This window comes from Rhinoderma darwinii, chromosome 3 (genome assembly GCF_050947455.1).
Source record: "Rhinoderma darwinii isolate aRhiDar2 chromosome 3, aRhiDar2.hap1, whole genome shotgun sequence".
NCBI lineage: Eukaryota > Metazoa > Chordata > Amphibia > Anura > Rhinodermatidae > Rhinoderma > Rhinoderma darwinii.
In genome coordinates this window covers 162,152,421-162,165,364 of record NC_134689.1, presented here as the reverse complement: position 1 = coordinate 162,165,364, position 12,944 = coordinate 162,152,421, and the positions used below count along the sequence as shown (strand labels likewise).

The 12,944-nt window shown below is 41.4% G+C and overlaps 1 protein-coding gene across 7 annotated transcripts in view; it reads left to right on the top strand.

Annotated features, from left to right (window-relative positions):
- KCNC2 (potassium voltage-gated channel subfamily C member 2) overlaps window positions 1-12,944 on the top strand; it is a 317,994-nt gene that overhangs the window by 56,679 nt on the left and 248,371 nt on the right. The window lies entirely within an intron of this gene.

Here is a 12,944-nt window from a genome sequence, read left to right as displayed (position 1 = left end):
AGTTTTAATTGTGTTTAATAAGTCTTTGTTTTCTTTTTGCATCATATGATGATGTCATAAAGATGTGAAATTTAGACAAGAGGTGAGTTCTATTATACGTGTGGAGTGTAAAGAATGGACATGTCTGTCCTGGGTCAGTACATGATTTGAAGGGGTTGCTTGTTTTTTACTTTGGTATAAGACCTTGATATTATTATATTTATTCTATTGAGTCCTTTACATAGGCTGTGGATAATAGGCTCTGTTTCTGGCTATTTATGCTTTATGTAGCACTTGATGTATACCTTTCAATATTGTTTCTGAAACTTAGATGTCATCCCACTCTATTTTTAGCCTTTTTAAATATTTTGTGCAGTGTATGTGATTTTAGGATTGTGTTTGGTCTTTATTAACCCGTTAGTGACCGCCAATACGCCTTTTCACGGCGGCCACTAATGGGCTTTATTCCGATGCATACGCCTTTTCACGGCGCTGCATTGGAATAAATGAAAAGAGCAGGGAGCCATTAAATCTCCCTGCTTTCAACTACCTCCGGTAGCTGGGGGCTGGGAGCAGCCCTGCTCGATTGGGCGAGATTGATATCAGTATCGATCTCGCTAGTTTAACCCCTCAGATGCGGTGCTCAAAAGCAAGCGACGCATCTGAGTGGTTTTGGAGAGAGTGTAAGATTGCAGGGTTTCAGTGGCTTCTATGGCAGGCCTAATAAAGGTCCCCAGGTCTACCACTAGTTATACCTGCTAGGCCATGCCAGAGGCATGGCCTAGCAGATACCTGTCCATTTTACACGGACAGGCAGTAATACACTGCAATACAAATGTATTGCAGTGTATTATAAAAGTGATTGGATGATCGCATAGTGAAGTCCCCTAGTGGGACTAGTAAAAAAGTTTACAAAAAAAATGAAAAACCCACTTTTTCCCCTACAAAATGCTTTATTAACCCCTTAAGGACGCAGCCTAGTTTTGGCCTTAAGGCTCAGAGCCCATTTTTCAAATCTGACATATTTCACTTTATGTGGTAATAACGTCGGAATGCTTAAACCTACCCAAGCGATTCTGAGATTGTTTTCTCATGACACATTGGGCTTCATGTTCGTGGTAAAATTTGGTCGATATATTCAGTGTTTATTGGTGAAAAATTGCAAAATTTAGAGAAAATTTTGAAAAAATTGCATTTTTCAGAATTGAAATGCATCTGCTTGTAAAACAGACGGTTATACCACCCAAAATAGTTACTAGTTCACATTTCCCATATGTCTACTTTAGATTGGCATCGTTTTTTTTAAATTATTTTATTTTTCTTGGCCGTTACAAGGCTTAGAACATAAACAGCAATTTCTCATATTTTTAAGAAAATTTCAAAAGCCTTTTTTTTAAGGTACCTCTTGAGTTCGGAAGTGGCTTTGTGGGGCCTATGTATTAGAAACCCTGATAAAACACCCCATTTTAAAAACTAGACCCCTCAAAGTATTCAAAACAGCATTTAGAAAGTTTTTTAACCCTTCAGGCATTTCACAGGAATTAAAGCAAAGTGGAGGTGAAATTTGCAAATTTCATTTTTCTTGCTGAATTTCAATTTTATTCATTTTTTTTCTGTAACACAGAAGGTTTTACCAGAGAAACACTAATAAATATGTATTGTCCAGATTCTGCAGTTTTTAGAAATGTCCCACATGTGACCCTAGTGTTCTTGTGGACTAAAACACAAGCCCTAGAAGCAAAGAAGCACCTAGTGCATTTTAAGTCCTCTTTATTATTAGAATATATTTTAGGCAGCATGCCAGGTTTGAAGAGGTGTTGAGGTGCCAAAACAGTAGGAATCCCCCAATAGTGACCCCATTTTGGAAACTACACCCCTCAAGGAATTCATTTATGGTTGTTGTTACCATTTTGACCGCACAGTTTTTTCACAGCACGTATTTGAATTGGGCTGTGAAATGAAAAAATGTCATTTTTTCCAATAAAATGTCATTTGTGATCAAAATTTCTTATTTTCACAGGGAACAAAATACCCCATTGTGTTGCCCAATTTGTCCTTAGTGTGGCAATACCCCATTTGTGGTGATAAACTGCCGTTTGGGCCCATGGGAGGGCTCAGAATGAAAGGAGCGCTATATGTTTGGTGGAGTACAGATTTTGCTGGATTGGTTTTCGGGTGCCATGTCGCATTTGCAGAGCCTCAGAGGTATCAAAGCAATGGAAACCCACCAAAAGTGACCCCATTTTGGAAACTACACCCCTCAAGGAATTCATTTATGGTTGTTGTTAGCATTTTGACCACACAGTTTTTTCACAGCACCTATTTCAATTGGGCTGTGACATTAAAAAAATGAAATTTTTTCCAATAAGATGTAATTTTTTATCAAAATTTCTTATTTTCACAGGGAACAAAATACTCAATTTTGTTGCCCAATTTCTCCTGAGTGCAGCAATACCCCATTTGTGGCAATAAACTGCCGTTTGGGCCCATGGGAGGCCTCAGAAGGGAAGGAGCGCTGTGTGTTCTTTGGAGTACAGATTTTGCTGGTTTGGTTTTCGGGTGCCATGTCGCATTTGCAGAGCCCCAGAGGTATCAAAGCAACGGAAACCCATCAGAAGTGACCCCATTTTGGAAACTATACCCCTCAAGGAATTCATTTATGGGTAATGTGACCTTTTAGACCCCATAGTTTCTTCACAGAACTTATTTGAATTGGGCTGGGAATTAAAAAAAATTTTTTTTTTTCCTATAATATGTCATTTTAGCTAAAGAAATTCTTATTTTCACAAGAAATAAAATACTCCATTTTGTTGCCCAATTTGTATTGAATGCGGCAATACCCCATTTGTGGTGATAAACTGCCGTTTGGGCCCATAGGAGGGCTCAGAAGGAAAGGAGCGCTGTGTGTTCTTTGGAGTCCAGATTTTGCTGGATTGGTTTTCGGGTGGCATGTCGCATTTGCAGAGCCCCAGAGGTATCAAAGCAATAGAAACCAACCACAAATGACCCCATTTTGGAAACTACACCCCTCAAGGAATTCATTTATGGGTGTTGTGACCATTTTGACCCCATAGTTTTTTCACAGAACTTATTTGAATTGGGCTGGGAATGAAAACAAAATTATTTTTTTAAAATAATATGTAGTTTTGGCTGAAAATTTATTATTTTCACAAGAAACAAAATACCCCATTCTGTCCGCAATTTGTTCTGAGTGCCGCAATACCCCATTTGTTGTGATAAACTGCCGTTTGGGCCCATGGGAGGGCTCAGAAGGAAAGGACCACCATTTGGCCTACTGGGGATTTTCTAGTGCGAAGTCATGTATGCAGAAGCACCTGAGGTACCAGTATAGTTGAAACCCGCAAGAAGTGACCCCGTTTTAATAACTACACCCTTAAGGCATTCATCTAGAGGTGTAGTGAGCATTTTGACCAGAGACCTACACCCCAAAAACTGTAATGTGGGTTCTCCCGGGTATGGCAATACCCTACATGTGGCTGTTATCCGCTGCCTGGACACACAGCAGGGCTCAGAGGGGAAAGACGAGGGGGGATAAGCTGTGCGGAGTGCATCAGGGTAAGTAAAATTGGGGTAAATTATAAACCAAGGGATGTATGATAAATTTTAAAACTGACTTTCATACAGAGCTCTGGTTATTCGGGACACGTGTCACATTGATATATTGTGTCATCCCTTATAGCAGACTTTGCACCTCTTTTGACTTTTTCCCTTCTTGCCAGTTTGGGGAACTTCTCCTGGAAAGTGTTGCCGCCTTGGTACGATGCGTGTGGCCCCGCTTCCAGAAGTACTGGGTGCCCCCCCTTCTTGGTCCCTAAAGATTAGGTTCTTGATAATCACCTCTTGAAATTCCAGGAAAGTTCCCGTCTGGCCTGCACATCGACGTAGCACGTACGCATTGTACAATGCCATCTGTATGATGTGCCCGGCCAGCTTCTTATACCACACTGCATGGCGCTGTAGGGCTTTAGGATTTGATCTGACAAGTCCACACCTCCCATGTACCTATTGTAGTCCAGGATGCAGTCTGGTTTGGGGGTGGCCTTTCCTTCATATAGCCTAAACCTGTAGGTATACCCGGATGCACTCTCGCAGCTTATACATCTTCACGCCATACATTGCCCTCTTACCCGGCAGGTACTCGCGGAATTGAACCCTCCATTTTAAAATGTACCAGGGACTCATCAATAGAAATACACTTCTCGGGGGTGAATGCTTGGGAAAACCGGGCACTGGAACGGTCTAATAGGGGTCTCCGTTTATACAAACGGTCAAAACTGGGGTCATCTCGGTGTGGGCACGGCTCATTATCAGTATAATGTAAGAAGCGAAGTATTGCCTCATTTATTTATTTTTTTAGGTTCCAGTTCAGTTCTGAAGTTGCTTTGAGGGGCCCATATATTAGAAACCCCTATCAAGCACCGGCCTCCGAAGCAAAGGAGCACCTAGTGGATTTTGAGGCCTCTTTTTTATTAGGCACCATGTCCGGTTTGAAGAGGTCTTGTGGTGCCAAAACATTGGGAACCCCCCAAAAGTGACCCCAATTTGGAAACTAGACCCCTTGAGGAATGCATTGTAGTTTTCTTGGGGTGCATGCGGCTTTTTGATCAGTTTTTATTCTATTTTTAGGTGGCGTGGTGACTAATAAACAGCAATTCTACTATTGTTTTTTTATTCTTTTTTTTTTACTGCGTGCACCGAGCGCTATAAATGACCAGATGTTTATAGTTTTTTTTAATGTCTTATGGCGTTTGCACAATAAAATAAGTTTTGTAAACAATCATTCACTTTTTGTGTTACCTTATTCTAAGAGCCATAACGTTTTTATTTTTCAATCAATAAAGCCGTGCGAGGACTTATTTTTTGCGTAACGAACTGTAGTTTCGATCAGTACCATTTTTCGGTACATGCGACTTTTTGATCTCTTTTTATTCCATTTTATGGGAGGTGAAGTGACCAAACAATTGTGATTGTGGTTCGGTTTATTATTATTTTCCTTTACGGCGTTCACCGTGCGGGATAAATAACGAAATAATTTTGTAGTTCAGGCCGTTACGGACGCGGTGATACCAATTATGTACAGTTTATTTGTTTGTTTATATATTTTTATTAATAATAAATGACTGATAAGGGAAAAAGGGGGATTTTTACTTTTAATACTTTTACAACTTTTATTTTCTTATTTTTACACAACTTCTTTTAACTTTTTTTTTACTGTATTACTTTGTCCCACTAGGGGACTTGAGGGCAGGAGGCCCTGATCGCAATTCTAATACACTGCACTACATGCGTAGTGCAGTGTATTAGAACTGTCAGCTACTCACTGACAGCAAGCATAGTGGGTCCTGACGTTGTCAGGACCCACTAGGCTTCCGTCTATGGCATAGCCGGACGCCATTGTTTGGTGTCCGGTTGACATAGTCACCATCGCCGGGCGCTATCGCGTAGCAGGCCGGCGATGGCAGCTTAACCCCTAAAAAGCCGCGATCTCTATAGAACGCTGCTTTTAAGGGGTTAATCAGCGGGGACACAGCGATCGGTCCCCGCTGTAGGAGCTGTGACAGCTGCTGAACAAGACAGCAGCTGTCACGGCTCCTTTATGTGTCGGGAGGACGGCCGAAACGGCCGTTACTCCCGAGACGTACTATTCCGTCATGGAGCGCGAACGATACAGCTGCCATGACGTAATAGTACGTCCAGGAGCGGGAAGGGGTTAAGAAAGCAAAAAAGGTTACACATATTTTGTATAGCCACATCCGTAACAACCCCAACTATAAAGTTATTACATTATTTAACCCTCACATTGAACACGGTAAAAAAAAAAAAATCACTGCAAAAATTGCTGTTTTCTGTGAATCCTGCCTTAAAATTTTTTTTATAAAAACTTATCAAAAAGCTGCATCTACTCCAAAATGGTACCAATGAAAACTACAAGTCGTCCCGCAAAAAAAAAAAGTCCTCATACAGCTGCATCGACAGAAAAATAAAAAAGTTATGGCTCTTGAAATATGGAGACACAAAAACAAATAGTTTTGAAAAAAGTGTTTTTACTGTGTAAAAATAGTAAAACAAACAAAATCGATATAAATTTGGTATTGTTGCAATTGTAACAACCCGTTGAATAAAGTTATTGTGTTATTTGTACTGTGTGGTAAGCGGCGTAAATTTAGGACGCAAAAAAGTGTGGCGAAATTGAGGTTTTTTTTCTATTCCCTCCCAAAAAAAAGTTAATAAAAGTATGTTCCACAAAATGGTGCTATTAAAAATGACAACTTGTCCCGCAAAAAAACAAGACCTTATACAACTATGTCTATGCTAAATTATAAAATTTATAGCTCTTTGAATGAGACGATGGAAAAACGTAAAAAATAGCTTGGTCATTAAGGCCTAAAATAGGCTGGTCACTAAGGGCTTAATAAAGATTATTCTGATTGATATATAGTTTTGTGTATACTTGGAGTTTATATTAGTTATGTTCTATGGAATAACCCCACAGGTTGAGTTGGTTATTTATTAGACATTATGGTGAGATGCACAGGCCTCTACCTTGCTACACCTAAGACCTCATGCACATGGCCGTGCCCATAATCACAGCCCGCAATTGCGGGCACGGCTGTCTGCTGACGGTCGCCCGCATTTTCGGGCCGTGCTCCCACCCATACAGAGTATGAGAGCACAGCCCGTAAAATACGAAAAATAGGACCTGCTCCATAATTCCCGGCACAGTTCTACGGCACAAACACCCATCCGTAGTGCTATAGAAAGGTGTCTGGGGCCAATAGAACTGAATCGGTCCGTAATACCACGGTCCGCAGTTTTACGGTCGTGTGCATTGGGCCTGCATTATAACTGTCCTCAAAGGCCTTTTCCCTGCCAGGCTGCGTGACAGAAATATTGGCTGACCCTACCCAGACCACCAAAAGCAGGGTGGGCGTTGTCCTTCTTCACGCTGAGGCGCCAAGAGAGTGAACCCAGCAATATGGTCTCCAAAATGGTCTCAGCAGTGAGGAGGAATGCAGGGACGTCGGTACTAATGGTGGGACCTGCCCGTAGCCCCATAGCAGCATGTATGATGTACAGAATAAGAGCCATCCAAATCAGGGATATGGGATGTAGACACCACCCTGGTCGGCAAGCAGCCGAACACGCGGGATCTCAGCGTGTGACGTCAGAATGTGAGCTACATACGCTGATGCGTTTCGTCACCACGTGACTTCTTCAGAGCAAGGCGTAGCAATGTCAGCATAGAGGAATCTTTTAAATAGACAGATAGCCAATAAACAACCTAATTCAACATTAATCATTTAACCCTTACAAAAGCAGATCAACTACAAATAGTCATGTATGATTCAACAGGCTTTTTGATCCTTGCCTGGTTAGGTGCCGCCCCCAAAATGGAAAAGAAGGTAAAAAAAAAAGAGAGGAGAGGGAGAAAATAAAATAAATTAAAAAAATAAAAATTAAATATAAAAATAATAATAACACAATAAATTATAAAGGGAACAATGGGCAAAAACAAAAACAATAAAATGAAGGGCTGCAGACTAGGTCCCAGGAGTCGTACCATGCACTGGATACAGTCGCATGGGCAAAGTCCCAGGGGCAAAGTCCCTGGACTTATATGTAATGCAGTATGTATCCCTAGGCACTTTCCTGTGAATAACACGCTATTTGTAAATAGCATAATGTTAATCTGATGAGACAAATTCAATCCCGATTTGATTTAGACATATTTGAACTTACATTTACTATTTGCTTTGTAATTCTTAGCAATTGAGTTTCCTGCCTCGGCTGCCGTGGCAAAATTTATTTCTGTATTTTGCGATGTATCGATTAAGAGCAAGGTGTTCATTTGCTATAAAGACCTAATGAAACGTGTGTAAGATGACAATTCACTATCTTCTCCTTTATGAGAACAGAGAATTCTCCAGGATCATTGCCATCATCATTTTCCTTCTATGAAATCCACTTTTCCGATAGTCTTTATTGCAAGAAACATTTTTTTTACCCTTATCATTGCTGTCTACGTGTATAATATATGCTGAAGGTAAATTGTTACTTACAATTACTTTTAATTGAATGGATCTATCTATCCATCCATCCATCCATCCATCCATCCATCTATCTATCTATCTATCTATCTATCTATCTATCTATCTATCTATCTATCTATCTATCTATCTATCTATCTATCTATCTATCCATCCATCCATCCATCCATCCATCCATCCATCGCACAATTACACTCGTCAAGATACAAAACAAATGGCATTATGATGCAGTAGCGGGAAATATGTACATTTTCACCCATACACTGTAACGTGCACTCTGCTCGTCTGCTCTAGATGCTGATGCTTATGTTTCTATGGAAACAGTCTAGCTCTCGGGTTTTCTGCATTCATGAAATAACATCCCTGCTCTGTCTTATTGATTTGAAAAGTCATTGTACCATAGCTGGGACATCAAACCAAATAGGGGATCTGTCCTCTCCTATCAATACATGACTGCAGATCTTCTTATTCAGACTTGCATGTCAATAGCAAACAAGTCTAGGATCATAAGATTTTACAACCTGTGCACAGAAGAACAATTAATGACAATCAACAGGTTTACATTGTCCAGGAAAGCCGGGCAGCAGTTGGGGACAGAACACAAGACGACTTACATTTATAAATACATATGTATAGATACAATTAATCGCTTTCATATTGCAGTCTTCTTTTGGCTTCCTACCCCCCGGCAAATAGCTGATTTTACTGGGCAAAGCCTTCTCTGGCCAGACATTCCTGCCGTAGCAGACGCTGCTTAAGTTCACCAGAACGGGGGCCACTCACCCCTCTATGACTTCCATATGCTCTAATTTTGCATAGGGACAGGAGCTGTTTTTAAAAGACAAGCCTTTTAACTATGTTCATAGTAGTTTATAGCCAGATATCTCTTATATGCTTGTTTATCATTTTAGCTTTTCTCTTCCGCTATGCTGCGTCGGGTCAATTACACAGTGAAAGTACACTTATACTGGAGTTAGATTTAAAAAAAATTAATAACATGTCTAGACAATTATACATTTAGAGAAAATTTGGAAAAACTTGCATTTTTCTAAATTTAAATGTATCTGCTTAGACAGATAGTAATACCACACAAAATAGTTACTAATTAACATTTCCCATATGTCTACTTTATGTTTGCATCAATTTTTTTTTTAAAGTCTTTTTATTTTTGTGGGACGTTACAAGGCTTAGAACATTAGCAGCAATTTCTCAAATGTTCAAGAAAATTTCCAAAACCTATTTTTTTAGGGACCAGTTCAGTTCTGAAGTGGCTGTATATTAGAAACCCCCCATAAATTGCCTAATTTTAAAAACTGCAATGTGGAGGTGAAATTTACAAATAAATTTTTTTTTGACGAAATTTCCTTTTAATACATTTTATTTTGTAACACAGAATGTTTTACCAGAGAAACGCAACTCAAAATTTATTGCCCAGATTCTGCAGTTTTTAGAAATATCCCACATGTCCTAATGGACTGAAACACCGGCTTCAGAAGCAAAGGAGCACCTGGTGGATTTTGGGGCCTCCTTTTTATTAGAATATATTTTAGGCACCATGTCAGGTTTGAAGAGGTCTTGTGGTGCCAAAACCGTTTGGCAAACTTCACACCTCAAGAAATTTATGAGGGGGTGAAGTGAGCATTTTGACCCCACAGTTTTTTTTTGCTGGATTTATTAGAATTCACCCGTGAAATTGAAAATCTAAATTTGTTTTCCAATAAAATGTAGACATTTTCAATTTATACAAAGAATAAATAAGAAAAAGCACCCCAACAGTGGAAAAGCTATTTTTTCCCGATTACGACAATACCCCATATGTGGTCTTAAACTGCTGTTTGGACACACAGCAGAGCTCAGAGGGGAAGGAGTGCCATCTGGCTTTTGGAGTTCAAGTTTTGCTGGATTGGTTTTTGGGTGCCATAGTGCAAAGCCCCTGAGGGACCAAAACAGTGGAAGCCCCACAAGAGTGACCCCATGTGGAAAACTACACACCTCAAGGAATTTATCAGGGGCTATAGGAAGCATTTTGACTCCACAGTTTTTCTGAATTTAGTGGAATTAGGCCGTGAAATTGAAAATCTACATTTTTCCGATAAAACGTAGACATTTAACGCCATACAGCCCCCCCTGTAGAGAACACCATACAGCCCCCCCTGTAGAGAACGCCATACCGCCCCCTGTAGGGAGCGCCATACAGCCCCCCTGTAGGGAACGCCATACAGCCCCCCCTGTAGGGAACGCCATACAGCGTCCCCCCTCCCAAAAAAATGCGACCTACAGTGTGTCCTACAAAAGACATGTATCCCCTATCCACAGGATAGGGGATACATGTGTGATCGCTGGCAGCGATAAGGAGAACGGGGGACCGAAAGTCCCCTGAAGTTCTCCATGACTAACCTCTGACTTACGGCGTCTGCGCAGCTCAATAAAAATGAAAGGAGCACTGGTCACGCATGCGCACAAGCGCGACCGGCGCTCCATTCATTTCTACGAAACTGCCGGCACAGACCCCGGAAGTCCGAGGTTTGTGATGGAGAACTTCAGGGGACTTTCAGTCCCCTGTTCTCCCTATCAATGGCAGTGATCACACATGTATCCCCTATCCGATGGGGGATACATGTCTTTTGTTTAATGGCAGAGTGGGGAGATACCTCCCTGCTCTGCCGTAGTCGTGTTCAGTGGCGTCGCGCTGTAGCAGCCATAGCGGCTGCTAGCGGAGGCTCCGGCCATGGTGGGGGCTCGTGCCGGCGGGCGACACGAGCCCCCTCATGCCACGGGCCCCGTAGCAGCCGCTACGGCTGCTACGGCGGTAGTTACGCCACTGTCTGCAGTTCTTGTTACTGTTTAGAGACCTGATGGTCACATGACCGCAGGTCCTAAAACAGCAGCAAGACTCCACAGAGAAGACTTTGAGGTGAGCTGCTGTGTAAGTATTAGAGGATGGATTTGTTTAAGTGGTCTGTATTTAGGGGGTCTGGTCTGGGGTCTGCATTTATAGGGTCTGGAGTCTGTATTTATGAGGTAAGGGTCTGTATTTAGGGGGTCTGTATTCGTTTCTGGGGTCTGTATTTAGGGGTCTGGTCTGGGGTCTGTATCAGTTTAAGGCGTCTGGTTTTGGGTATGTATTTAGGGGGTCTGGTCGGGGGTCTGTATTTAGGGGTCTGGTCTGGGGTCTGTATTTAGAGGTCTGGGTCTGTATTAGTTTAAGGAGTCTGTGGTTTGCATTTAGGGGGTCTGGGGGGTCTGTATCAGTTTAAGGGGTTTGGGGTCTGTATATTTAGGGGGTCAGGTCTGGGGTCTGTATTAGTTTAACCCCTTAATGACCAGCCTATTTTGGACCTTAATGACCAAGCCATTTTTTACGTTTTTCCATCGTCGCATTCCAAGAGCTATAACCTTTTTATTTTTGCGTCGACATAGCTGTATAAGGTCTTGTTTTTTGCGGGACAAGTTGTACTTTTTAATAGCACCATTTTGGGGGACATATTATTTATTGATTAACTTGTATTAACTTTTTTTTGGGGGGGGGAATAGAAAAAAACCTGAAATTTCGCCACTCTTTTTCGCGTCTTAAATCTACGCCGTTTACCGTGTGGTATAAATAACACAATAACTTTATTCAGCGGGTTGTTACGATTGCAACGATACCAAATTTATATAGTTTTTGTATGTTTTACTACTTTTACACAGTAAAAACGCCCAAAATGACTTGTTTTTGTGTCTCCATATTTGAAGAGCCGTAACGTTTTTATTTTTTCGCCGATGCGGTTGTATGAGGGCTTTTTTTTGCGGGAAGACTTGTAGTTTTTATTGGTACCATTTTTGAGTAGATGCGACTTTTTAATCTCTTCTTATCAAATTTTTTTAAAGTCAGGATTCACAGAAAACAGCAATTTTTCCATAGTTTTTTATTACATTTTTTACGGCGTTCACCGTGCGGGTTAAATAATGTTATAGATTTATAGTCGGGGTCGTTACGGACGCGGGGATACAAAATATGTGTAACTTTTTTACTTTATTTTGTTTTTTTAATAGTAAAGCATTGTGTAAGGGGAAAAGCTGGGTTTTTCATTTTTTTCAATTTTTTTTTTTAATGAACTTTATTAAACTTTTTTTTCACTTTTTTACTAGTCCCATTAGGGGACTATAATATGCGATTCTCCGATCGCTATTATAATACACTGCAATACTTTTGTATTGCAGTGTATTACTGCCTGTCCGTTTAAAACGGACAGGCATCTGCTAGGTCATGCCTCTGGCATGATCTAGCAGGCATTCGCTCCAGGCAGACCTGGGGGCCTTTATTAGGCCCCCGGCTGCCATTAGAGACACAGACACTCGGCGATGTTATCGCCGGGTGTCGGTGGGATGAGAGGGAGCTCCCTCCCTTTCTCCAAAACCACTCAGATGCGGTGCACGCTATTGCGCACCGCATCTGAAGGGTTAAACAGGTGAGATCGATACTAATATCGATCTCACCGGCAGAGCAGGGACGCTCCCAGCCCTCAGCTGCAACTAGCAGCTGAGAGCAGGGAGATTTGACGCTCCCTGCTCTGTTTACTTTATCCTGATGCAGTGCCGTAAAAAGGCATATGCATCAGAATAAAGCCTGTTAGTGGCCGCCGTTAAAAGGCGTATTGGCGGTCACTAACTGGTTAAAGGGTATGGGGTCTTTATTTAGGGGGTCTGGTCTGGGGGTCTGTTATTTGGGGGCCTGGTCTGGGGTTTGTATTAGTTTAGGCGTTTTTATTTAGACGTCTGTTTTTAGGGGTCTGGATTGGGGTCTGTATTAGTTTAAGGGGTTTGGTCTGGGGTCTGTATTACTTAAGGGAGTCAGGTCTCGGGTCATTATTAGTGTAAGAGGTCATGTCTGTGGTCTGTATTGGGGGTCTGGTC